Source organism: Hevea brasiliensis, chromosome 11 (assembly GCF_030052815.1).
Source record: "Hevea brasiliensis isolate MT/VB/25A 57/8 chromosome 11, ASM3005281v1, whole genome shotgun sequence".
Classification (NCBI taxonomy): domain Eukaryota; kingdom Viridiplantae; phylum Streptophyta; class Magnoliopsida; order Malpighiales; family Euphorbiaceae; genus Hevea; species Hevea brasiliensis.
In genome coordinates this window covers 2,107,443-2,132,671 of record NC_079503.1, presented here as the reverse complement: position 1 = coordinate 2,132,671, position 25,229 = coordinate 2,107,443, and the positions used below count along the sequence as shown (strand labels likewise).

The window sequence follows — 25,229 nt, the reverse complement described above, 5'->3', positions numbered from 1 at the left end:
AGAATATACTCATTAATCACAAAATAATTGAAACACAACGTTGAAGTGGTTTGATGATTTGCCTACTCTACATGGGCATTTCTCCAAGTAAGCTTCCAAGAAGTTTCTATAAGTTTTACGTGTTCTTAGTTATTAAGGATATGTTTGACATTTTCTTCAGTAAGTTTTCGATGAATAGTTTTTCTCAAATTCATTGTCGATTTCCTCGAAGTCCCATATGTTTTTGGAGAAATCATAAGTAAGCCTAATGATGGATGGTCCCTGATCCTTGAATAGTCTTTGATCATTTCCAAAAGGCAAGGTAATGTTGTCTGGGTCATAATTATTAAGGTTCTTAAGAAATAAGAAGGGAAGCTGAATTTCGAGTAACCACAGGTCAAGCCTTACATACTACTAAATTCTATGGCATCCGGATAACAATCATGCAAACTTCTTTTCCTTTCTTTTATAAGTGTAAAGCAATCCAAGAGGTTTACCATAGACCTCTGCAGAAAATCTTCTCACTTCCATGGCTTTTAAAATTTGAACAAAATATACCCTTTGCTCTAACGAGCAATACTTAGCACAGATCAGCAACATTGTTGAATCGACATGGATATCTTCAGCAGGATCTGTATTTATTGGCTTTCTTAGGATCCCTTCCTTTCCTTGACAGGGCCCCAGATAACCAAAAGTGTCCCAAACATGCTCATCCTCCCAGGTTTTAATACGCCCACAAGTGCTCCAGCCATAGCTTCCGGCAAGAACCTGGAACAAGGACCATCAAGATAGATGTGAATTGCTGACTGACGAAATCAAAACAGGAAACTGGCAAGGGCCAACATAGCTCGGAGGCACATAAGAGCCCATTAAGGTCATGCTAAAATAAGTTCGATAAACTAAGCAAGGATCAAAATAGAACAGAATTTCCTTTAATCCCAAACACACAGGGAAAAAATAAAAGACAAGCACAAATTTCCCCTCGGAACAGTCATGTTCCTAATAAGACTGAATAGCTCCAGGGTAGAGAAGAACTTTCACTGCAGAAACAGGAAAGATCTCACTTACAACCAAGTGGGAAGATGTGAAATGAGTTGGTGTTGAACACATGCAAGACCTGCATTGAACCCTGTAGAAGGATGAGTAAAAATAGTTAATTTGAAGACTTTGGGTTCAAAACTTCCTTCACCATTGCATATCTTGAAATCAAACAGCCATAGATAAATAAAGATGTTGATGGTTTAATTCCATTACAGCTATTCTAAAAAGCAAAAAGAATGCATATGGAGGACATATTAGAAGATGTCTACAAAGAAAAGCAAACATGTGGAATGAAACGCTACAATTCAAATATCAAGATTAATAATAACTAGGCTTACAACTCAATCTGATTTAGGGTTCCACACTATGCTTCAGAAACTCATTTTAGTCCATTGATGTTCATGATTAATGGTTAATCATTAATCCCCATAGGATAATTAATTATTAACGCTTGTTAAGAACTTAGCCCCTTTTCGGAGGACCACTTGAGATAAAAGGGTGCGTTTCATGGGAGGAGATGAAGACTGGAGATATTTCCTGTTGAGTATTGAGCAATTCTTCGTGGGACCTCCCAGGCTGTCCAGTCTTGTTCAGCCACATCATCCTCTTGCTACCTCTATCCTTGCTTTCTCTCGCCCTCGACATCAAAACTCTGCTCTCGCTTCTTCTTCATCAAAGGAAATTAGGGATTGGAATTAAATTAACCTAATTTGGAGTCTACTGCTTCGCTACTGATAATGACACTTGCTATTGCTAAAGTAGCGGAACCATGAAAATTATTAGATTAGAATATTGAATTCAAGAATTTTTCTTTTAGGGTCTCATGCATCATGCAAGATTCATTATGTACTTAATTGATTTCAATGTTCAATTACATATTAAAATATTGAATTCAAAAATTTTTCTTTTAGGGTCTCATGCATCATGCAAGATTCATTATGTACCTAATTGATTTCAATATTCAATTGCATATTAAAACACTTTTAATATGTATTAGGATCTATATTTGCCATTTAAAATTTTAGAATTAATAAATTAATTCATTAGAACCCTAGATTGATACAAGAATATGTGCACTAACCTTTTAATGCACTGTAGATGTAATTGGTACTTTCGTGAAGCACCTAGGATCCCAAATGTTGTCCCTCTAGCTTGTTCACACCAAGATCACCAATGGCAGCCCTTTGAACAGCTTCTCAAGCCTTGCCAACTAATTAGAAATTAGGGATTTGGCTTTAGAGTGGTTGTAGATGTATATAGGACACTAGAAACAATTTCTAGTAATTTTAATTCAAGAGAATTTGAGCAATTCTCTTTGAATTGATGAGAAAAGGTGAAGAGGAGAGGAGAGCATAAGGGTGGCGGCACCTTGAAGAAAATAAGAAAAGAGTGGCTGATTTTTTTATTTTCTCATAACATCACATTATATAATTAGGTCATCACTTAAAACCCTTGCCACATGTCATCACTTGATTGTACTTAATTTTAATTGACCTAATCACATTAAGCCAAGTGTCAAAGCTAGACTTAATATTGACTTTGATCATCTTGCATGATAGGAAGACAAATGACAAGCTTATATGGTGCCATGTGTCACCATCTCATGGTGCCACATGTCACCCTGTGAAATAACCAAATTATCCTTGTGTTGTAATTTTGAGTTCTCAACCCAAAATAATTATTTCACCTCTTCTAATCAATTTATATCAAATATAAATTAATTAATTAATTTCTCATAATTAAATTCATATTTAAACACTTTAAATATAAATTTAACTTATGCTATACATCCAATAACCTATATTTGGTTTCAAGCTATGCTAGGGACTTTGCAATCTAATTGCAAACCAAACCTATTTAATTAATCAATTAAACTCTTTAATTAATTAATTAATTAAATCACATTTAATTTGGTGATTACTTGTGTATGTGTGTGACTCACTATGCTCATCACTAATTGGCAATGAGATATAACATCAACTCTTAATATCATCAGAACTTTTTCTTACCATAAATGATTTCTCTAAATCATTTTAGGCACCTCATAGACCATGGTTAACACCTAGCATAGCATGCCATGGCCACCCAATCAGTAATAAGGAATACCTTAAATAAACCTATAATCATATGTTACCATGCACTAGAATCTCTCTGTTACAAAATCTCAATTCCAGCTGGAGTCATGGTTTATGTCAAACCCCATTTGCTATGAATATTATGTTCTCTTTTAATTCTAATTCTTGATTAAAAAGATTTTCTAGTCAAACTATTTTCTTATTAAATCTGTCTGTCCTGGCTAGGAATTTGAAACATCAAAAACAATTAAATGAACATAGGATTTTATTCCTATTTACTTAGGGTAACAGATTCCATCTTGATTAATACCTACCTCCATATATAACTAGTAGGAGCCAACACATGCCCATACACCCATACACAGTACAAGTATGAAAGCAGTATCAAACTCAAACCACCTATATACAAGATAACTGTGTTGTCTCAGGTCAAAAGATTATATGCACTGATATGATTTATGACAATGCATTGACAATAGTAAACTCCACGTGCTTGTCATAAGTGTCACTAGTTCGGCCTACTTATCATGCATAAGTGTCTATCATGTTTGTTATATGGCATGAGACTCACAATTTCATCTTATTTACATCTCATATAAATAACTTGGGAACAAACATGATTATTATCTTTCTGGATAAGTCATGTTCTGTGTGAAGTATCCTCGATTGTAAACCAATTTATGATACTTTGTGCTAGAAATACTGTCACTCATATTCTTAACAACTTAAGAATAAAATTTCTAACAAAATATCAATGGACTTTTTCTATTACACATAAATATATTATGTAAACGGAAAAGTGAAATTGCCTTTTATTAATAAAATATGTACTAGATACATACTAAATGATATGCTGTAGGGCATACTACTAATAATATATTATGTAAACGGAAAAGTGAAATTGCCTTTTATTAATAAAATATGTACTAGATACATACTAAATGATGTGCTGTAGGGCATACTACTAATAATCTCCCACTAGCACTAGAGCCATTCATTACAGTATCTCAGACCCATCTTCTCAAGATGTCGGTCTAACTGAGCTTGTGACATAGCCTTAGTGAATGAATCAGCTAGATTTTCAGCTGATGCTATTTTCTGCATGGCTACATCACCTTGCCCAACTATCTCTCTGATAATGTGGTAGTGTCTTTCTATATGTTTAGATTTCTGGTGAGACTGGGCTTCCTTATATCCAAACAACCTCTTTTGCAGCATCTGATGCAGCAATATACTCGGCCTCTGTAGTGGAATCAGCAGTCGTGAACTCTTCCAACTAACTGCACCTCCATTACAAATGAACACATACCCAGAGGTAGACTTTCTACCATCGATATCTGATTGGAAATTAGAATCAGTATAACCATCCAATTGCAAGTCACCACCTCCATAAATCAAGAATAAATCCTTAGTTCTTCTCAAGTACTTAAGGATATTCTTGACAGCTATCCAGTGTTCCAAACCTGGATTGGATTGAAACCTGCTAGTCAAACTAACAGCATGTGCGATATCCGGTCTAGTACACATCATTGCATACATCAAACTTTCAATAGCAGAAGCATATGAAATCCTGGCCATTTTATCTCTTTCTTCAGGTGTCTTTGGAGACATCTCTTTAGAAATGTGGATACCATGTTTCACTGGTAATAATCATCTCTTGGAATTAAGCATGTTAAACCTCTTTAACACATTTTCCAAGTATAGACTTTGGAATAAACCAATTATTCTTTTCGCTCTATCTCTATAGATGCAAATCCCAAGAATTTAGGTTGCCTCCCCTAGGTCTTTCATGGAGAATGTATTTGACAACCATACCTTGACAGTTGTCAACATATCTATGTCATTACCTATCAACAGAATATCATCCACATATAAGACAAGGAAAGTGATAGCACTATTACTAACTTTCTTATATACACATGGCTTATCCTCATTTTTGATAAAACCAAATGACTTAATGTCTTCATTAAACCAGATATTTTAACTTCTCGAAGCTTGTTTCAACCCATAAATAGATCGCTTTAGCTTGCATACCCTAGAACCATATTGGGATTCAAAGCCCCTAGGTTGTTCCATGAAAATATTTTCTTCAATGTATCCATTGAAGAAAGCTATTTTGACATCCATATGCCATATTTCATAATCATAGTATGCAGCTATTGCTAATAGAATCCCAATTGATTTAGGCATGGCAACAGGCGAGAAAGTCTTCTCATAGTCAATTCCTTGCCTTTGGCGAAACCCTTTCGTTACTAGCCTTGCTTTATAGGTCTCTACCTTTCCATCAGAATCAATTTTCTTCTTGAAAACCCATTTGTTCCCTATAGGTACAATACCTTCAGGTAGGTCAACAAAATCCCAAACTTGATTCTTATACATGGAATCAATCTCGGATTTCATAGCATCAATCCATTTTGAAGAGTCTATATCTGATATAGCTTTTTCATAGGTAAGTGGATCATCTCCATGATCTACTTCTTCATGAGTAAACAACTATTGTTCTTCTTCATAAAGAAAACTATATCTCACTGATGGGTGAGATATCTTGGTTGATCTGCGAGGAATTACAATAGATGTTTCATCAACAGGTGTAGGTTGACTAAATGGATCTATATCCATCTGATCTGTTGGTTGGTCAGAATTCTCCAATTCTAACTCTATTTACCTTCCTTTGCCTCCTTCTTGAATAAACTGTTGTTCAAGAAATGTGGCATCTCTACTTAATACAACCTTTTGTGATGTAGGCAAATAAAATAATATTCAAAACTCTCTTTTGGATATCCAACAAATCGACCTTTTTCTGATATAATTTCCAATGTATTAGTGTTTAGCTTTTTTATATAAGCTGGACAACCCAAAATCTTAACATGCTTAAGACTTGGTTTTCTTCTATGCCATATCTCATAAGGTGTGGAAGATACTGATTTTGATGGAATTCTATTTAGAATATGCAAAGCTGATTCTAATGCAAATCCCCAAAAGGAGATTGACATATCAGTATAGCTTATCATACTACGTACCATATCTAATAGGGTACGATTTCTCATTTCAGATACATCATTCAACTGTGGCGTTCCTGGAGGAGTCAGTTGGGAAACAATGCCATGTTCTTTCAAGTATTCATCAAATTCAGTACTTAAGTATTCACCTCCACGATCTGATCGAAGAGTTTTAATTACTTTTTCCTGTTTGATTTTCTATTTCAGAATTAAATTCTTTGAACTTTTTAAAGGATTCATGTTTGTATTTCATTAAATACAAATACCCAAACTTTGATTTATCATCAGTAAAGGTAATGAAGTAATGAAAACTACCTCTAGCCATTTCTTTAAATGGACTACATACATCACTATGTATTAGCTCCAAAATATTTTTAGCTCTTAGTCCTTATCCAACAAAGGGTGATCTAGTCATTTTGCCCTGAAGGTAGGATTCACAAGTTGGAGTAGGTTCAGAACCCAATGAGGATAAAATTGTCATTTTCTTCAGTTTTGCAATCCTTTTTTTTGCAACGTGACCTAATTTTAAGTGCCAAATATATTTTGAACTTGAGTTGATTTTTATCATGGCATTGCATTCTTTTAGATTGCTGTACTCTGGGCAGTTCCTTTTCTGGTGCCCATTCTTCTGGCAATGGAAACACTTTCCTTTGCCTTCATCAGCTTTGGTCTTCCCTTTCTGTTTAGCTATCTTCTTGGAAGGACCAGGAATTTGAGGTTTCTTTTTCTTATTGCCCTTATTTTTGTTGGACTTTTCAACAGAAGAAGATGCAATCAAAGCTATCTCTTTTCTTTTATTACCCAACATATTCTTTTGGGCAATAACCAGCATGTTAAGTAGACCAGCCAAGGTGTATTTCTGCTTAGTCATATGGAAAATTATCACAAAATTCCCAAATGACTCACGAAGGGACTGAAAGATCAAATTCATCTGCAGTTGGAAATCCATGTTAAAGTCAAGATGTTCCAGCTGCTCAATAAGCCGAATAATCTTGTGAACATGACCCCCAACATTTTGTCCCTCATACTTCCTCATGCGAAATAGCTGCCTAAATATCTCATACCTGGCATTCCTGCTATATTCACCATATAACTCTTGTAGGTGAAGGATGATCTTACTTGCATATTGCATGTTCTCATGTTACTTCTGTAACTCATTACTCATAGAAGCAAGCATGTAACACTTGGCTCTCATATCATACTCATTCCACTTGTCCAAAGTTTCATGTTCCTCTTGAGTGGCCTCTAGAGGTAAGGGACCAGGAACCTGTGAGTCTAGAACATATCCTATGTGTTCAAGGTTTAGAACAAGTTTCAAATTTCTTAGCCAATCAGAAAGATTAGGTCCTATCAATCTATTGTGATCAAGCATGCTCGCAAGGATATTAGATGATGGTGGTTGTGGTGTGCTCATTATTATCAGAAAATTAACTGCAGGAAATAACCAGATTAATTAGTAAATGCATCATGTATTTAACCAAAATGATTATGGTTTTTTAATCAAATTAGTCCTCCCACTAACTTAGCGAATCTTACACTTCCAAAGTAGAAAACGAAAATCCTAGTTGGATGGATTTCTAGTGGGTGATTGAATTCTTATAGTCTTATTGATCGTCCTCAGGCACATCCATTATTGGAATTACAATAAACTGTAAGTGAGCAACTCCTTGCCCATCACATCTCATGTGAGGTTCAATCATTTACCTAGCCCCTAATACTCAAAATCTCAGGCACATCCATTATTGACTTATCTTGTATTAGTTAAGTTGATCCCATTGAGCCAGTAAACATGCAAATAATTTTAATGTCCTCAGACACATCCATTATTGATCACCAAACCATTTATATATTTACAACATCTCATGCTTAACAATTATTCTTAAGAAAATCTCTTAAATTAATTGCATCATATGCAAGTATTTAAAATTTCTTAAAACAATTGCCTCAATTGAGGGCACATGATATAATTACCTTTAATTATACAATTTCCAACTTAATCATTTGTTTTGAAGATTTTGTGGATGGCCTAATTACTATTATGGTCTCACTTTGTACATTATCCAATTAGTATGCATATATCATATACTTGCATACATTCTCATACATCTCATGCATTCATTTATTAATATATAAATATGGTTTGATCATTGACTTTCTAAGGGATTCAATTCTGAGCCACCAAGAATTGAATCAGGGTATTTATAAGTGCATTTCATTTATTCTGTCACACCTTACCCCTCTGTAAGGCATCACATGATCCCGTAGAATACCTAATGAACTACCGCACTTCACCTACTGATAACTCATTAAGTACCCTACAAGGGATTTTAAAACAATTTTCCTATTTTTGATAAGTGATGAGCATTTCTAATAAGTGTTTAAAACATTTAGTTGAAATTAAAACTAATTAATATTTTTGGCCATTTTAGTTTTCCGCAAATTTTATAAAAATTTTGACAGAGTTTCCTCTGTATTTTGAGAAAACCGTTCTTCGAATACCTGTAAAAAGCACTTCTAAAAGTTTTTCTCAACCACTACTTCAGTTTCACAATCAAACTCAATCAATTTCTCAAGATTCACAAGTTCAATAATTCTCAAAATACTGTCAATCAATATCATTCATATTTCATTAAAAACAAAACAATTTGTACACAACCTTACAAATTTATATCAAAAGAAACACAAACTAAACTTTATTACAAACTTCATACAAATTTGTGTACAAGCTGCTCAAGACCCATTTTTACATGTCCATACATTTATGTGCAATATATACATCAAAAGAAGTATTTACAGTTAGGGTATAAATTATACCCGAAGGCTTCAAGCTGATGACTTCACACACCTCAAAGACTCATCTGCTCCTCTAGTTCTCAGATTCTGCGATAGCAATAAAGCTATCATTGAGTACTAGGACTGATGGTGCACAATATACTAAAATAATCTTTATGTAAAACTTAAAGCACATTCATTCAAAAATTTGGCTAAACATGAAAATTAAATACAATCATGCATTGTGAGATTTTACATGTAAACCAAGTTCATTTCAAAGTATCAAAACACATTTCATAAAACCCACATTTAGATCACGCCATTCGAAACAAATAGAATCTCAATAGCCAGAGGCTAAAGAGAAATCACATGAATCTCAATAGCCGAGGCTAAAGAGAAATCATATCACAAGGCTAGCTAGCTCAAATATATGGATATCCATTCACATCCTCTTCTCTCGGCACACCTCAACACTTCTCCAGAGAAGGAATCAAAATTCGAAACTAATTACCCCCACTAGTCGTGCTAGTGAGGTGTTCAAATATATGGTCATGACACTGTGGTTTCAAAACTTATCTTAACAATTTGCTAAACATTGTCATTTCAAATATACACAATAACTTTCACAATTTAAATCAAACATCATAAAAATGCTATAATCCAATATTTCACATTATTCAAAACATTATGCAAAAGATGATTATAAAAGTATATGTTGTGCACAAACCTCAAACGAAGTCGCTGTTGGCCTTGACTCGACTCCTCGGTTCTGTCCCAGATTCTTTCCACTGAAACACGAAATTTTCCAATGTTTCAGTATTAAAACTTAAAATAAATCCAAAATAATCTTAACTTCACATTTACCTAGCTCTAACGTGTTAAATTCGACGTTCTCGAAATTTTGTGTTTCGGGTTACTATTCATCGCACTATTCAAGTCAAATTATTGACTTTCTAAGGCTTAATGGGTATGGGAACTCCAACTTCACCCACATACCACATTTTGGTCACCAAACTTGTTGGTTTTGGTCATTTGTTTAAAGCTTAGGTCATTTTGGCAAAATTACCAATTTTCGGTTTTGGTTCTCCGGTTGTACTGTTCCATTGGTCGATCTACTGTTGGAATTTGACAAAACTTCCTTCATAGAAAATGTTCCTTATTGTCTTAAGTGTATTCTCATTTTCGGATCACCCCAATCGGAGTTTTGTAGCTCAAGTTATGGCCAAAATAAATTTACTGTTCACATGTACTGTTCATACTGAGATTTTAGTGCTGGCAGATTTTTGGTCCAACTTTGGTTAATAATTTGACCAAGTTAAGTTCATAATTTGGTCTCACTTTCTTCATATGAAATGTTGTACTATGTCTTAGGTTTCCATCGGTTCAAGAATCGCCTAAATCCGAGTTTTCTAGAGAGAGTTATAGCCATCCAAACATTGCTGCTCAATGAAAATTCTGCAGAATCTCAGTACAGTAATTTAATTTTTCTCAATGATTTTGAAAGGGTTAATGGCCTAATTTGGGTTGGTGTTCTTCATAAAAGTTTTAGGTCTATATCATATCTAATAGCTGGTAAAATTTTAGGTCAATTTGACCTACCTAGCTCGAGTTATGACCAAATGAACAGTTACTGTTCATTTGGTCAGTTTAGTGCAGTGGCAGCCTGCAATCAATCCACTTTGGTCAATTGTTTCACCAAGTTTTGGTCAGTTTTTGGCCATGGTTCCTTAATGAAAATTGTGCTCTTTTATGTCTATTTTCATCTCCAATTGGTGGCATATCAATTGGACTTGTAAAATTTGAGTTTTGGTCCTTCAAAGTGGGTTTGGTCATGCTGCCAGCAGCATGACCATTGACCTACGAATTTGATTTTTATTCCAACAATTCCCACACAACTTATTTGGTCATAATTGACCATTATTTCACTTCACAATAAGTCCAACATGCCATTTATGCATTTTTCCCAAAATTTGGTTCACAACCCTAGCATTTAAAACCCTAACTCATCAATTTCACTACTTTGTTGCAATTAATCACACTTAATGGTTTTAATACTAATCATTCAACCAAGAAAGGTTTCTAAACTCATTCAAATGTATCATATCCATGCAAATCATATTCCTCTCAAGCTGCCCAAAATTTCAGTTTAATTCTTCCCCCACATTTGTTTCATTTAAATCAAGTTCTAAGCTCACTTTCAACCATCACATGTGCATTTGAATGGATAAATGAAGAGTTTAGCATACTAACCTTAGGTGAACCTTAAATCTTCACTTTTTGTTCTTCTTCTTCTTGCTTTCTTATGCTTCTTCTATACTCTTCAAGATGCAATAATGAAATTCATGTGGAGAATTTTAGGGAAAGCATGTTTAATTTAGGGTTTCAAAAGCTTGGTTAAACTTATCCATGGTGGAAGATGAAATAAGTGAGAGGGAAGAGTGAGTCACGTTTTTCCTTTTGAAGATGATGAATTTAATTTTTTTTTTCTTTTGTTTCTTTTATTTATTTTGCTATGGAAGACCATAAATATCAAATTTAATAAATATTTAATAAATTTGTTTATGACATCATTAGTAATGTCATCAACTTTGACTTTTCCAACCTCTTTCCTTTTCTTTTTTTTTTTTCTATTTATTTCTCTATTAGTTCTTTAATTTTATTCTCGATTCTGAAATTTTCTTTTCTCCGATTTTATTTGACAGTTAGGTCAGGAGTCAGCTCTCGGGGTCAATTGACCAAATTGCCCCTCGCTGGTTCATCCCGGTTTGCAAATAATCCAATATTTCTTCCGGCTCCCTGACCTAATTATTTGACTGGCTTAACAGTTCTTTTTCGTGGTTTTCTCTTTTCCACTGTGTTCATAAGGGTCCTAAGGACCGCAGCGTCACTTTACGGTTCGAATTTGAGTTTAGAATGACTTCGCAGTCATTCAGGAGGTCACTCATCATTGTGACTCTACTGCTTAACCTCTTATGTTCTGTTTTTTCTTATTTATAGTTAACTAATTAAACATTACTAATTATTTGTGTTTATGGCTTCTCAAATTGTCTTAAGTGTGGCCCTAATCCCATTAATTGTCCGGACCGACACCGGTCACCGGAACAGTGAAATATACCAGGCTATACAACGGGGGTGTTACAATTCTCCCCCCCTTAAATAAATTTCGTCTCGAAATTTTTACCTGGTATCAATCTCTGAACAGCTGTGGGTGTTGTCTCCTCATGTCCTCCTCTCGTTCCCAAGTAGCTTCTTGGCCCGAATGATGGTTCCACAGCACTTTTACCAACGGTATCCGCTTATTCCGTAGCTGCTTCACCTCATAAGCCAGAATCTTTATGGGTTCTTCTTCATATGTGAGGTCTGGATTCACTTCTATTTCTTTTACTGGTAGTACATGAGATGGGTCTGATCGGTACCTCCTCAACATGGACACATGGAAGACATTATGTATCTTCTCCAACTCTGGAGGTAGTGCCAACCGATATGCCAAAGGACCCACTCTTTCTAGAACCTCATATGGCCCGATAAAACGAGGACTCGCTTCCTTTCTCGAATCTCATAATTCTCTTCCAAGGAGAAACTTTGAGGAAAACTTTCTCACCCACTGCATACTCAATATCCCTTCTCTTCAGATCAATGTAGGACTTCTGACGGTCTGATGCAGTCTTAAGTCGATCTCGAATCACCCTGATTTTCTCTTCAGTTTGTTGAACAATTTCGGGTCCAATCACTTTTCTTTCACCCACGTCATTCCAACACAACGGGGTTCTACATTTCCTGCCATACAAAGCTTCATATGGAGGCATCCCAATGCTTGATTGGTAGCTGTTGTTATAAGCAAACTCAATCAAAGGCAAGTGTGTATCCCAACTACCCTCAAACTCAATCACACAAGCTCGTAGCATGTCCTCCAAAATTTGAATTACCCTCTCAGACTGGCCATCTGTCTGTGGGTGGAATGCAGTACTAAAGTTCAATCTAGTTCCTAGGGCTCTCTGAAGACTACCCCAGAATCTAGAAGTGAACCTAGGATCTCTGTCTGACACAATAGATACTGGCACTCCATGCAGTCTCACAATCTCATCGATGTATAACTTGGCCAATCTTTCTAAACTGTAATCCATCCATTGGCGAAAATGGGCAGATTTAGTCAATCTGTCAACAATGACCCAAACTGCATCATGACTCTTCTGTGTCCTCGGAAGTCCCATCACAAAATCCATCGTTATTCTCTCCCATTTCCACTGCATCGGTAGTGGATGTAACAACCAGTGGTACTTGATGCTCTGCCTTTACTTGCTGACAAGTTAGGCATTTGGATACAAATTCTGCCACATCCCTTTTCATACCCATCCACCAGTAATGCTCCTTTAGCCCTCTATACATTTTTGTTCCACCAGGGTGCATGGCAAAAGGAGACTCATGTGCTTCCTTCAAAATGATCGCCTCAAATCAACATCATTAGGAACACACATTACGCCTGGTGTAGCGATGAGACCATCATCTCGATTGAGAATTACGGTTTCTTGCCTGCTTGGACTTCTTCCATCGACACGATACTTCGATCATTACGAGCGACCATTCTAGTCGATCAACCAACACGGCTGTACATGCCATGCAATTGCTTTGTTGCCCATCATCATTAATCTCTAAGCGGCATGTAATGATCTCAACTCATGTACTAAAGACAAAGGAGTAACTTGTAGATTTGCCATAGTCTTACGACTTAAGGCGTCAGCCACCACATTAGCTTTCCCTGGCTGATAGTCTATCAGACAATCGTAGTCTTTTATCAACTCTAACCATCTCCTCTGTCTCAAATTTAGCTCTTTTTGGGTGCCCAAATACTTCAAACTCTTATGATCTGTGTAGATGTAACACTTTTCCCCATATAAATAATGTCTCCAGATCTTAAGAGCAAACACAATGGCTGCAAGCTCCAAATCATGTGTTGGATAATTCCTCTCATGCGGTTTCAGCTGGCGTGATGCATAGGCAATGACATTTCGATCTTGCATCAACACACAACCTAACCCGTTGTGAGAAGCATCACTGTAAACTGTATATTCTTTACCCGGTGTGGGTAAAGTTAGGACTAGAGCTTGAGTCAAACATCTCTTCAATTCATCAAAACTCTGCTGGCATTTATCCATCCTTTGAAATTTTACATCTTTTCTAAGCGGCTTGGTCAATGGAGATGCCAACATGGAGAATCCCTTCACAAATCTACGGTAGTATCGGCTAAACCAGAAAACTACGAATTTACGTGACATTTAGGTGGCCTCCAATTAAGGCGACTTCAATCTTACTTGGATCTACCTTGATGCCCTCTTACGATACTACATGCCCCAAGAAAGATATCTCCTTCACCAAAATTCACATTTCGACAATTTGGCATATAGTCATTTCTCCCTCAAAATCTGCAGTACAATCATGGATGTCTATCATGCTCTTACGCATTCCTCGAATAGACCAATATATCATCAATGAATACCACAACAACCTGGTCGAGGTATGGTGCGAAGATAGTGTTCATCAGATCCATAAGCGTAGGAGCATTAGTTAACCGAATGGCATAACCAAAAACTCATAATGGCCATAGCGGGTTCTAAAGCGATTTAGAAATACTCTGCTCTTATACCTTCAGCTGATAATAACCTGATCTCAGGTCAATTTTGGAGAACACAGCTGCACCCCTCAACTGATCAAACAAGTCATCAATGCGGGGTAATGGATATCTATTCTTTATTGTCACCTTATTCAACTGTCGATAATCAATACACAAGCGGAGAGTGCCAACATAATTCTTTAAAAAAAACACTGTAGATACCAAATGTGACAAACTAGGGAGGATAAATCCATTGTCAAGAAATTCTTGCAACTGCACTTTCAATTCTTTCAATTCTGCAGGTGCCATTCTATATGGCGTTATGGAGATTGGGTCCACACCAGGCATAACATTAATCTCAAATTGCACTTCTCTTTCTGGAGGTAATCCTGGTAGTTCATCAGGAAATACATCCGGAAAGTCACATCTGATAGGGATGTCCTTGATCTTTGGACTCCACACTTGGGTGTCTATCACATGTGCCAAATATGCTTCACACCCCTTTCTAATCATTCTTCTGGCTAGTGCAGCCGAAATGATGTTTGATGGCAGTAAATGCCTCTCCCCGTGTATTACCACATCACCGTATAAAGGGAGACCAAAAGTGACTGTCTTCAGTCTACAGTCAATCAAAGCGTGATGCCTGGCTAACCAATCCATGCCCAAGATAATATCATACTCTCTGAAGGGCATTTCAATCAAGTCTGACAGGAAAACATGTCCTTGGATCACCAAAGGACAATCTCTATAAATTCTGTTGACCCGGACTTCTTGTCCTAACGGACTAGTTACTAGCACTTCAAAATCCATTTGCACACATGGAACAGCAAGTGAACTGACTATGCTAGCACTAACATATGAATGGGTTGAATCCGGATCAAACAATACAAATACTTCTTGATCAGAGATAGAGAATGTACCAGCTACCACATCAGAAGTCTCAGCCTCTTCTCGCTGTCTCATCGTGTAGACTCTGGTAGCGCACTTCCTTGTGCGGTGACCAAGCGTGCCACTGTTGCAAGCAGTGCCTCTACCTCTGCCTCTTCCTCTGCCAACAGACTGTGAACCTCTAGGAGCAGGACTCTGAATAGATGCCTCGGCAGTAGTAGGAGCTGGACCATATCTCGGAGCACTAGTACAATCTTTAGCCATATGGCCTTTGCCTCCTGATTAAAACAGGCTCCAGTGGCCCAATAGCATTCCCCCCCATGAATCTTGCCACAAGTCTCACAGGGGCGGGCAGAATGTGAACCCCTGCTTGACTGCTGACTAGACCTAGGGGGTCTCTGACCAGAAAATCTGCCTCTGCCAAATCTGCCACCTCGACCCCTGCTGGGTCCACTAAACTTCTTTTTCTTTCCGGAGGTAGCACCAGAACTCTGCTCAACTGATTTTTCCCCCTTGTCTTTTTCTAATTTCTCGACTTTTTCCTTCACTGGGTTTGCTTCTGCTTCAACTCTCTCCAATTCAAGTGCTTGAGACATAAGCTCTGAGAAGTTGCTGTGTCGAAATCCTACAACTTGCATCCGTATGCTGGGCTTCAAACCCGTTTCAAATCTCTTGCACCTTGCCTTACTGGTAGTAAGGAGACTCTCCGCATAGTGACTCAGGCGGGAGAACTCCCTCTCATACTCCGCCACTGATCGATTTCCTTGTTTTAAGCTCAAAAATTCTTGCAGTTTCTGATCAACATATGCATCTGGGATGTATTTCTGTCTAAACTCTCTGATGAAGTCATCCCAGGTCAGCACTGGTGGTTCTGCCAAGCTGTGGGGGATGGTCTTCCACCAATCATATGCATCCCCTTGCAGTAGCGACACAGAATATTCAAACTTCAACTCATCTGGGCAGTGCAATTTCTTAAACACTCTGTCCATTCTTTCAAGCCATTGCTCTGCCTCTAAAGGGTCCACAGTACCCTTAAATTCTGCAGCCCCATACTTCAATAATTTATCATATTGTCTGGCTGGAGGCAGTGGTTGTGCCACAGGTGGTTGGGGTGGAGCTTGAGCAGACATACCTGACCATTTGTTGAAACATCGCGACCATCTGCTGTCTGCGGCTGTCGAGAAAGCTGCGGCATTTGTGGGGCTGGTGCTGCTGACCCACTAACATTATGCAAAGCTGGGGCTTCCCCTTGTGCCTCAGCTTCAGCAATTCGCTCAATGAGCGATCCTTCTTCCATTTCAATCTGAAGTTAGGGTATCTCCTGAACAAGTAACACATGGAGATTTCCCTCCATTAGTTCATATTCATGATGTAATGCACTGTATGTAACAATTATGGACATTGAGCAGTTGTACTTAACAAGAAAGACACAAATTTATATGTTAAAACATACTTCAAAAATTTGCTCTGATACCACTAAAACTTGTCACACCTTACCCCTCTGTAAGGCATCACATGATCCCGTAGAATACATAATGAACTACCGCACTTCACCTACCGATAACTCATTAAGTACCCTACAAGGGATTTTAAAACAATTTTCCTATTTTTGATAAGTGGTGAGCATTTCTAATAAGTGTTTAAAACATTTAGTTGAAATTAAAACTAATTAATATTTTTGGCCATTTTAGTTTTCCGCAAATTTTATAAAAATTTTGTGAGTTTCCTCTGCATTTTGAAAACCGTTCTTGAATACTGTAAAAGCACTTCTAAAAGTTTTCTCAACCACTACTTGATTTCACAATCAAACTCAATCAATTTCTCAAGATTCACAAGTTCAATAATTCTCAAAATCATCAATCAATATCATTCATATTTCATTAAAAACAAAACAATTTGTACACAACCTTACAAATTTATATCAAAAGAAACACAAACTAAACTTTATTACAAACTTCATACAAATTTGTGTACAAGCTGCTCAAGACCCATTTTTACATGTCCATACATTTATGTGCAATATATACATCAAAAGACGTATTCTGATTAGGGTATAAATTATACAGAAGGCTTCAAGTGATGACTTCACACACCTCGTGACTCGATCTGCTGCTCCTCTAGTCTCTGTATCTGCGATAGCAATAAAAGCTATCGCTGAGTACTAGGACTCAGTGGTGCACAATATACTAAAATAATCTTTATGTAAAACTTAAAGCACATTCATTCAAAAATTTGGCTAAACATGAAAATTAAATACAATCATGCATTGTGAGATTTTACATGTAAACCAAGTTCATTTCAAAGTATCAAAACACATTTCATAAAACCCACAGTTAGATCACGCCATTCGAAACAAATAGAATCTCAATAGCCAGAGGCTAAAGAGAAATCACATGAATCTCAATAGCCAGAGGCTAAAGAGAAATCATATCACAAGGCTAGCTAGCTCAAATATATGGATATCCATTCACATCCTCTTCTACTGGCACACCTCAACACTTCTCCAGAGAAGGAATCAAAATTCGAAACTAATTACCCCCACTAGTCGTGCTAGTGAGGTGTTCAAATATATGGTCATGACACTGTGGTTTCAAAACTTATCTTAACAATTTGCTAAACATTGTCATTTCAAATATACACAATAACTTTCACAATTTAAATCAAACATCATAAAAATGCTATAATCCAATATTTCACATTATTCAAAACATTATGCAAAAGATGATTATAAAAGTATATGTTGTGCACAAACCTCAAGCAGTCGCTTTGTTGGCCTTGACTCGACTCCTCGGGTTCTGTCCCGGTATTCTTTTCCACTGAAACACGAAATTTTCCAATGTTTCAGTACTAAAACTTAAAATAAATCCAAAATAATCTTAACTTCACATTTACCTAGCTCTAACGTGTTAAATTCGACGTTCTCGAAATTTTGTGTTTCGGGTTACTATTCACTGCACTATTCAAGTCAAATTATTGACTTTCTAAGGCTTAATGGGTATGGGAACTCCAACTTCACCCACATACCACATTTTGGTCACCAAACTTGTTGGTTTTGGTCATTTGTTTAAAGCTTAGGTCATTTTGGCAAAATTACCAATTTTCGGTTTTGGTTCTCCGAAGTTGTACTGTTCCATTGGTCGATCTACTGTTGGAATTTGACAAAACTTCCTTCATAGAAAATGTTCCTTATTGTCTTAAGTGTATTCTCATTTTCGGATCACCCCAATCGGAGTTTTGTAGCTCAAGTTATGGCCAAAATAAATTTACTGTTCACATGTACTGTTCATACTGAGATTTTAGTGCTGGCAGATTTTTAGTCCAACTTTGGTTAATAATTTGACCAAGTTAAGTTCATAATTTGGTCTCACTTTCTTCATATGAAATGTTGTACTATGTCTTAGGTTTCCATCGGTTCAAGAATCGCCTAAATCCGAGTTTTCTAGAGAGAGTTATAGCCATCCAAACATTGCTGCTCAATGAAAATTCTGCAGAATCTCAGTACAGTAATTTAATTTTTCTCAATGATTTTGAAAGGGTTAATGGCCTAATTTGGGTTGGTGTTCTTCATAAAAGTTTTAGGTCTATATCATATCTAATTGCTGGTAAAATTTCAAGTCAATTTGACCTACCTAGCTCGAGTTATGACCAAATGAACAGTTACTGTTCATTTGGTCAGTTAATCTGATGGCAGCCTGCAATCAATCCACTTTGGTCAATTGTTTCACCAAGTTTTGGTCAGTTTTTGGCCATGGTTCCTTAATGAAAATTGTGCTCTTTTATGTCTATTTTCATCTCCAATTGGTGGCATATCAATTGGACTTGTAAAATTTGAGTTTTGGTCCTTCAAAGTGGGTTTGGTCATGCTGCCAGCATCATGACCATTGACCTACGAATTTGATTTTTATTCCAACAATTCCCACACAACTTATTTGGTCATAATTGACCATTATTTCACTTCACAATAAGTCCAACATGCCATTTATGCATTTTTCCCAAAATTTGGTTCACAACCCTAGCATTTAAAACCCTAACTCATCAATTTCACTACTTTGTTGCAATTAATCACACTTAATGGTTTTAATACTAATCATTCAACCAAGAAAGGTTTCTAAACTCATTCAAATGTATCATATCCATGCAAATCATATTCCTCTCAAGCTGCCCAAAATTTCAGTTTAATTCTTCCCCCACATTTGTTTCATTTAAATCAAGTTCTAAGCTCACTTTCAACCATCACATGTGCATTTGAATGGATAAATGAAGAGTTTAGCATACTAACCTTAGGTGAACCTTAAATCTTCACTTTTTGTTCTTCTTCTTCTTGCTTTCTTATGCTTCTTCTATACTCTTCAAGATGCAATAATGAAATTCATGTGGAGAATTTTAGGGAAAGCATGTTTAATTTAGGGTTTCAAAAGCTTGGTTAAACTTATCCATGGTGGAAGATGAAATAAGTGAGAGGGAAGAGTGAGTCACGTTTTTCCTTTTGAAGATGATGAATTTAATTTTTTTTTTCTTTTGTTTCTTTTATTTATTTTGCTATGGAAGACCATAAATATCAAATTTAATAAATATTTAATAAATTTGTTTATGACATCATTAGTGATGTCATCAACTTTGACTTTTCCAACCTCTTTCCTTTTCTTTTTTTTTTTCTATTTATTTCTCTATTAGTTCTTTAATTTTATTCTCGATTCCGAAATTTTCTTTTCTCCGATTTTATTTGTGATTAGGTCAGAGTCACTCGGGGTCAATTGACCAAATTGCCCCTCGTAGGTTCATCCCGGTTTGCAAATAATCCAATATTTCTTAGGCTCACGACCTAATTATTTGACTGCTTAACAGTTCTTTTTCGTGGTTTTCTCTTTTCCACTTTGTGTTCATAAGGGTCCTAAGGACATAGCGTCACTTTTACGGTTGAAATTTGAGTTTAGAATGACTTGTGATCATTCCCGAGGAGGTCACTCATCGCTGTGACTCTCGGCTCGTTTAACCTCTTATGTTCTGTTTTTCTTATTTATAGTTAACTAATTAAACATTACTAATTATTTGTGTTTATGGCTTCTCAAATTGTCTTAAGTGTGGCCCTAATCCCATTAATTGTCCGGACCGACACCGGTCACCGGAACAGTGAAATATACCAGGCTATACAACGGGGGTGTTACATATTCATTTTACAAGAGTTGCTGAAGGAGTACATAATCAACACTTGATCTTGAATTCCTCCCACTGGTCCCGCCAATGCTCTTGACCTCCTTGATCTTCTTGCAATCCATTACATTGTAATCCTTGGCATACCAAGGCGAATTTAGAAGAACATGGACTTTAAAGTCCTCAAATAAATGAAATTACAACCCAAAAATATTACAACCTTTACAATACATGCCACCAAAATAAATTAATTAATTTACAACCCAAAGAAAAATAAAAGAAATAAATCTAATCACATTGGTCTTTTATTGTCCATGATCATCCATTATGCATATTACCATTTAACAATTAAATAAAATATACATACTAAAATTAAATTGAATATCTCATATTCAACTAAAAAATTCAGATTTGAATCTCATTTAACCAAATTTAAAAATTCAGATTTGAATCTCATTCAACTAAATTTAAAAATTCATATTTGAATCAAAATTTAATTGTGTGATTAAAACTCCTAATTAAACATTTTAATTAGTCATAGGATGTGTCTTAGATCATACAACAATTGCACATTCAAAACCCAAACACCATGCGCATGCTTAGACTCATCAAATATGGCCAAACCATGCTCACCATCATGGTGATAACCAAGCCGCCACCTTTGTTGGTCTAACCAGCAATGAAATAATCATCTTATGATCAAATTACACAATTAAATCATATATTAAACAATCTAAATGACAAATATAGTAGCTCTGATACCAATTAAAGGAGCGGAAGTATGAAAATTATTATATTAGAATATTGAATTTAAAAATTTTTCTTCTAGGGTTTCATGCATCATGCAAGATTCATTATGTACTTAATTGATTTCAATGTTCAATTGCATATTAAAACACTTTTAATATGTATTATGATCTATATTTTCCATTTAAGATTTTAGAATTGATAAATTAATTCATTAGAACCCTAGATTAATATAAGCATATGTGCACTAACCTTTTGATGCACTGTAGATGTAATTGGTATATTTGTGAAGCACCTAGGAGCCCAAATGTTGTCCCTCTAGCTTGTCCACACCAAGATAACCAATGGCAACCCTTTGAATATCTTCTCAAGCCTTGCCAACCAATTAGAAATTAGGGATTTGCCTTTAGAGAGGTTGTAGATGTATATAGGATACTAGAAACAATTTATAGTAATTTTAATTCAAGAGAATTTGGGTAATTCTCTTTGAATTGATGAGAAAAGATGAAGAGAAGAGGAGAGTATAAGGGTGGCGGTACCTTGAAGAAAACAAGAAGAGAGTGGCTAATTTTTTTATTTTTTCATAACATCACATTATATAATTAGGTTATTACTTAAAACCCTTGCCACATGTAATCACTTGATTGCATCTTAATTTTAATTGAGCTAATCACATTAAGCCAAGTGTCAAAGCTAGACTTAATCTTGGCTTTAATCATCTTGCATGATAGGAAGATAAATGGTAAGCTTATATGATGCAATGTGTCACCATCTCGTGGTGCCACATGTCACCCTGTGAAATGATCAAATTACCTTTATGTTGTAATTTTGAGTTTTCAATCCAAAATAATTATTTATCCTATTCTAATCAATTTATATCAAATATAAATTAATTAATTAATCTCTATTAATTAATTTCTCATAATTAAATTCATATTTAAACACTTTAAAAATAAATTTAACTTATACTATAAATCCAATAATCTATATTTGGTTTCAAGCCATGCTAGTGATTTTGCAATCTAATTGCAAACCAAATCTATTTAATTAATCAATTAAACTCTTTAATTAATTAATTAAATTACATTTAATTTGGTGATTACTTGTGTATGTGTGTGACTCACTAGATTCATCACTAATTGGCAATGAGATATGACATCAACTCTTAATATCATCAGAACTTTTTCTTACCATAAATGATTTCTCTAAATCATTTTAGGCACCTCATAGACCATGGTTAACACCTAGCATAGCATGCCATGGCCACCCAATCAGTAATAAGGAATACCTTAAATGAACCTATAATCATATGTTATTATGCACTATAATCTCTCTGTTGCAAAATCTCAATTCCAGCTGGAGTCATGGTTTATGTCAAACCCCATTTGTTATGAATATTATGTTCTCTTTTAATTCTAATTATTGATTAAAAAGATTTTCTCATCAGAAACTCTTTTCTGATTAAATCTGTCTGTCCTGGCCAGGGACTTGAACCATCAAGAACAATTAAATGAACATAAGATTTTATCCCTATTTACTTAGGGTAACATATTCCATCTTGATCAACACCTGCCTCCATATATAACTAGTATGAGCCAACACATGTCTATATACCCATACACAGTACAAGTATGAAAGCAGTATCAAACTCAAACCACCTATATACAAGATAATTGTGTTATCTCAGGTTTAAAGATTATATGCACTGATATGATTTATGACAATGCATTAATAAGAGTAAACTCCATGTGCTCATCATAAGTGTCATTGGTTTGGCCTATTTATCATGCATAAGTGCCTATCATGTTTGTTATATGGCATAAGACTCATCATTTCATCTTATTTACATCTCATATAAATAACTTGGGAACAAATATGATTATAATCTTTCTGGATAAGTCATGTCCTGTGTGAAGTATCCTCGATTGTGAATCAATTTATGATACTTTGTGTTATAAATACTGTCACTCATATTCTTAATAACTTAATAATATAATTTCTAACAAAATATCAATAAACATTTTTTATTACACATAAAAACATTATGTAAATGGAAAAGTGAAATTATCTTTTATTAATAAAATATGTACTAGATACATATTAAATGATATGCTCTAGGGTACACTACTAACAATTGCTTACAAAGTTTCAATCTTTTGATCTTGATTATGTAAGTCTTGAAGTTTGTTCAAGAATTTGCATAATCTTCAGTTCATCAGAGGTGAATGAAATTGCTGAATTTTGAGTAGCTGTATTGAAATAAAAATTCCCCCTTTCTCGTTCCTTGTAGAAAAGTTCGTATCTTGAGGATGTAAAGCAGGAGGAAGATGATATGGAGGAAGATGCCTTTGAGGCACTCTTCACCATGCTGGAATAAGACCTTTACAAATGGTGAATCATTCATTGACGATGATGATGATATAAGTGAAGCAGACTTTGATAAACTTCAAGGTGCATTGGAGAAGGCGTTACGAGTTACTGATGATGACGACGTTGAAATACTTAGCTCAGCTGTTGATGATTTTGAAGATGGTAATGCTGATAAAGAAGAAGAGGAGGAAAGACCTGTAAAGCTTAAGAATTGGCAGCTATGAAGGCTGGCTTATGCTTTGAAAAACGGACGCCGCAAAACTAGTGTATCTTACTCCACATTTGTAGGTTTAAATAGCAATTTGAGCTCCAGAACTTGGAAATGCAGTGGCGAGGGTGAATATTTAACTGAATTAAGTTCCATCGGCTAAATGTTCTGGCTTCTAAATTGAAGTTTCTCTTATTTTCTTCAGATCAAAAGCCTTGCTGCTGAACTTTGTCTTGATAGGGCAGTTGTTCTTGAGTTGCTCCGTGACACTCTCCAAATCTTGTTATGCTGAGTGCTGCTTTACCTGATGAACCGGCACCAACACCATCATTGCCAGAAAGTAAAAGAATCGAAATCATTCCTGCAGAATCAATGCCTGAGGAGGAAGTAAAATCTAAGAGTGAGAAAGAAGTTCCAGTTCATGTTAAGAAGCTCAGAAGAGACTGAAAAAAGTCCACATGGAAACCCTTGAAAGAGTATAAAAAAAAAAAAAACAGAGAATTACTGTTGGTAAAAATTTGTATAGCATTCAAACTTAAATGATTCGTTTTGATTTCTGGATGCAAACATGAGCAAAGCTTGTCACTAAATATGTTGTATTAGTATTAGAAGTTTGGTCACTCATGTTGTCCTTGCTTATGCAAATAATGCAAAATGCAACGAGTGACGAATTTGCCTCGCAAAAGATTTCTTTTTTTTATCGATTCTCATTAAGTCACTGCTGCATAGTTTAAGTCAAATTTTATCTGTTTTAACTTGCTAGTTGTTTGCCAAAAACATATTTTTATATTAAATTTGACATATTTTAATCATAAAAATTAAAAAAAAAATCAAACGCTTTTTCAATCTACTTTTTTCAATGGTATTTAAAAAAGATTCTTTTCAAAAACCAGATTTCTGTCTCAAAGCTAAAAATTCAAGTATCAACCATACACGTTCTTGCTCTTTTTACACACCTTCACACAAACTTTGCCAATTAGATTAATTAATTACTACCAAAATCTTTACATGTATGTTCCTAATTTATGCTTTAATTATTGGACATAGTAACAAGTCGGGTATTTTTTGTTATTTAATTCGATCTAAATTTTTTGAAATAGATTCATATAGTAAATAATCAGATTTAAAACAAAGCTAACTAGTTATTTTATCTGCATATTATGTAAATTATTTATTTTTTATTTTAATAATATAATTTAATATATGTTTTTCTATATTTCATATTTTCATAATCGTATTATAAAATGTTAATAATAAAGTTATTAATTAATTATATTTTATTTAAACTGCTAATAAATAAATTGATCAATATATTAATTTTTTATTACTGTTAACATACACCAATAAAAGAATAAAAAGTAGAGAAAAAAAAACACATATATCATGTGACA

General features: G+C 35.2%; 1 pseudogene; it reads left to right on the top strand.

Annotated features, from left to right (window-relative positions):
• Positions 1–1,527: 1,527 nt before the first annotated feature.
• On the top strand, positions 1,528–24,377 carry LOC110657950 (protein OVEREXPRESSOR OF CATIONIC PEROXIDASE 3-like; annotated as a pseudogene).
• Positions 24,378–25,229: the final 852 nt, after the last annotated feature.